The following is a 3,243-nucleotide window of genomic DNA, read 5'->3' as shown; positions in this document are numbered from 1 at the left end:
GGTATAACTTTGGGTATTGTAAGTGCTAATTGGTTTCTCGTCTTAAAAAAATGTCCCCTTGTTTTTGAATAAATTTATGCTTTGAAGTTATTTTAAAATGTTCTTTATTTGTCAGATGCTGGTGAGGCTATTGTTATTCGTTTTTATTTTATTATTATTTTTTTTTTAATGTTGTACTTTACCATTGTCAAAATGTCTTGGGGCAATCGAATTTGTTTCAATGAGCATTTTGCTTTCAGTTGGTTTCTTTTGATTCTTTGTATCTAATTGTATAATGGCCCAAATTTGTCTTTTGCATTTCTCAATAAACTCTTTTAAAAGTAGAAGGGCACTCGGTGGAGCGCATACCTCCGCCCCACAATGCCTGATCCACAAGAACATATCGGGCCCAATACATTTTTGAAATACCATGCTGCAGGGAGTGCCAAAAGTCACTGAAGGTTTTTTTTTTTTTACAACTTTTTAATTTTTCTTTTTTTCAGATAAAGACCAGGGAGATTCATTATGAATAAATTTACCAATGACCAGCACGTGAAAACTGTTGAAATTTATTACTCCAGTGGGAAATAAAGAATTCAAACTCAGAAAATTTCGCAATCATTTTAATGTTCGAGAACAATCATCAGAAAACACGATTCGGAACTTGATTGCTCGTTTTGAGTCAAAGGGGTCTGTTCATGACTCAGCCCGCAGTGGAAGATCACATTTTGTGTCCTCTGTAATGGATCACGTTTTGGAAAGAGACTTCGCAATTTATTTCATTAATTTTTATTTAAATATTAAAACGTTTTATAAAAAGAGAACCTTCAGTGACTTTTGGCCCCATCTCTCAATGGTGAAGAATCACTTTAAAAACTAAATAATTCTCGTATTTGAATCCGGATTCGGCTCCACCAAAATTGAATCAATTTGTCGTGGTCACACACCCAAACCTGTCCATGTTTCGTCCGAAGCCGTCCACAACCTTTTTGAGAGATCGTGCTATATATCGGTTTCGCCCTATCTCTCAATGGTGAAGAATCAATTAAAAAATTATGAGATGACACAAGTATGACACATTGAGGTGAATATGAAGAGAAAGGGAAAGGCAGAAATGAAATGAACAAACCAACCCATGATGAACAAATTGAAATATGTGGATAGCAGGGTGGGGGGAATCACATCACCTTGGAGAAAAAAGGTGAGCATGAGAATGCTGTGATTTAGGGTCGAAGAGATGAGTATGGATGGGGAATAACGTGAGGTCGTGGTGTACAGCTGTCTTGAAACTGGAGGGAAGAAAAGGAAATTGGTTCTACAGGTAGTGAAAAGATGAACAAATGAGTGGAGGTAAGGAGTTAGCCTGGATTTTGTGAGTATAGCAAGGAGAGGGTTACTGGCTGACCATGTGCACACTGTATAAACCTGGGACAGAGCAAAGAGAGGGTGCAGGGTGCAAGACCAAAAAGGAGGCAGTGGAATACAGAGAGGCCACCGACCTGCCTGCGATGTGAAAATCATAGGCCTATACACGGCTCCTCCGCCATCGGAGATCCCATTGATTTTGAATGCCTTGCTTTCCAGGACATCAAGAAGGCAATGTGTGAGGCAGAGGTGCCAGTCTGAAGACGGAGCATTAGTCCATTGACGCTGCAAATGAAGGCCTTCTAGGTTGTCAAAAGTTGATTGTCCAAGGAAGACCTTGCACGATGAAGGATGCCCAGTCATTGGCTGGCTTTGAAGGCCAATATGGTCTACCCAAAAAACGATCATGCCTCATGGTGAGACGCAAATATTTAAGGGATGACCTCTTCAAGTGGTTTGTTTAGGAATTAGATGGGAGGGTTTGCCAGATGGTCCTTCCGTATAGATGGGGTGTGTGTTGGATTTGTCAGGGTTGAAACTTAGACCATTCCAATTGTTGATCAGCTCCCGATTCTATCAAGATTTGAGGAGAGGGAAGAGGCTGCTCCCTATCTGTTTGAAGAGCAATGCAGGATGCCAGAGTGAATCGAAAGCTCGACATATGTCCAGAGAGATGGCCCTGATCTCATGTCTGATATAGAGGGACTCCATCCATTGTTGGGAGACTTGAAGCGGCATGTCCAAGGCAGAGTGACCAGATCTGAATCCGAATTGATGATCTGAGATGAGGCTGTTCGAGAAAAGGAATGATTTTATGTCAACTCCAATGATTGATTACATGACCTTTGCTGTTGATTGGAAGAAAACTTAATGGTCTTCAGTGAAGGGGATCCGTTTTTGCACTTTTTTAATGTATTGTGGTGATGGTGGATTTCTAAGCAGATGGAAGATGATCGTGTGAAAAGGGCAGAGAGGGGAAGGCAAGAGTGGCTGAGCAGGCTTTTAGGACTTGTGAGCATGAACCAGAGATTGACTTAACAAGGCACCTCCAGGTGGTGGAGGAGGGAGACAACTTTGAAAGTTCATTCTTGAGATTGAACAGATGTTGTTGCTCTCCTGAGAGTCGACACTTATTGTGGGTCTTGTGGAATGATCTGATATTTTCTTTGGTCTGATTTGCTTTTCAGGAGGAGAATGAAAGTTGTTTTAAGGCAACTGCTTCACCACATGAGTCAGAGTTCCAAGAGCGGGAGAATGGGTAGGATAATGGAAGACGAGATGGGATGAATCTGTGTATAAGGGAGAGAAGGTTTCTGTTGAATTCCTAGGCTGAATTAATAGCAGGGGTGATAGATTGAGGAGACTAGTCCTGAAGTGTGATGGCTGCTTGTAGTCCCTGCCAGTTTGCTCGAGTGAACTGCCAGACTCGCTGGCGTTGAGACTGTTTTCTGAGAATGGTTCGGGAGTTGTTGACCTTCACAAGCACATTATCAGACGAGCCAATTGGGGCAGAGGATGAACAAGATCATTTGTGGGGAAGTTGGTCATTACCAAATCCAGAAGGGAAGATTTGCCATTGGGAGAAATCCATGTGGGAAAGTTCACAGATTGAGTCAGTCCCATGGAGTCGCAGAAGTCCTTTGCAGAAGTCATGGCTGGTGAGTGAGGTACCAACACCCAAACAATTAGCATGGTGACAATTGAAATCATCACGTATGAGGAAGAGAGAGTTGGGATGAGTGATTAAAAGTTGGTCCATGTTTGAGAGACAAATGTAGATGGAGTCGTCACTGTTGAGGGGGAAGGTAGAACACAGACAAACATGAGGTGGGAATGGAGGGGAGGGTGCAGCCAGAGGTACTCCTGTGATTTAGGAGGTGTAAGAGCAGTACACGGAGA

At 42.3% G+C, this 3,243-nt stretch overlaps 1 protein-coding gene across 4 annotated transcripts in view; it reads left to right on the top strand.

Annotated features, from left to right (window-relative positions):
- Positions 1–326, top strand: part of KIF11 (kinesin family member 11) — a 146,950-nt gene extending 146,624 nt beyond the window's left edge. For all 4 annotated transcript variants that reach the window (XM_085877547.1, XM_085877558.1, XM_085877530.1 and 1 more), the window contains one exon: positions 1–326. This exon is cut by the window's left edge and continues 360 nt beyond it. The gene's annotated coding sequence lies outside the window, so the exon portion shown is untranslated.
- Positions 327–3,243: the final 2,917 nt, after the last annotated feature.

The sequence above is a fragment of the Eptatretus burgeri genome, chromosome 1, assembly GCF_056783735.1.
Source record: "Eptatretus burgeri isolate ZD-2024b chromosome 1, Ebu_testis_v1, whole genome shotgun sequence".
Lineage (NCBI taxonomy): Eukaryota > Metazoa > Chordata > Myxini > Myxiniformes > Myxinidae > Eptatretus > Eptatretus burgeri.
The sequence above is the reverse complement of the archived record's forward strand: the minus strand, read 5'-3'. Positions and strand labels throughout refer to the sequence as shown.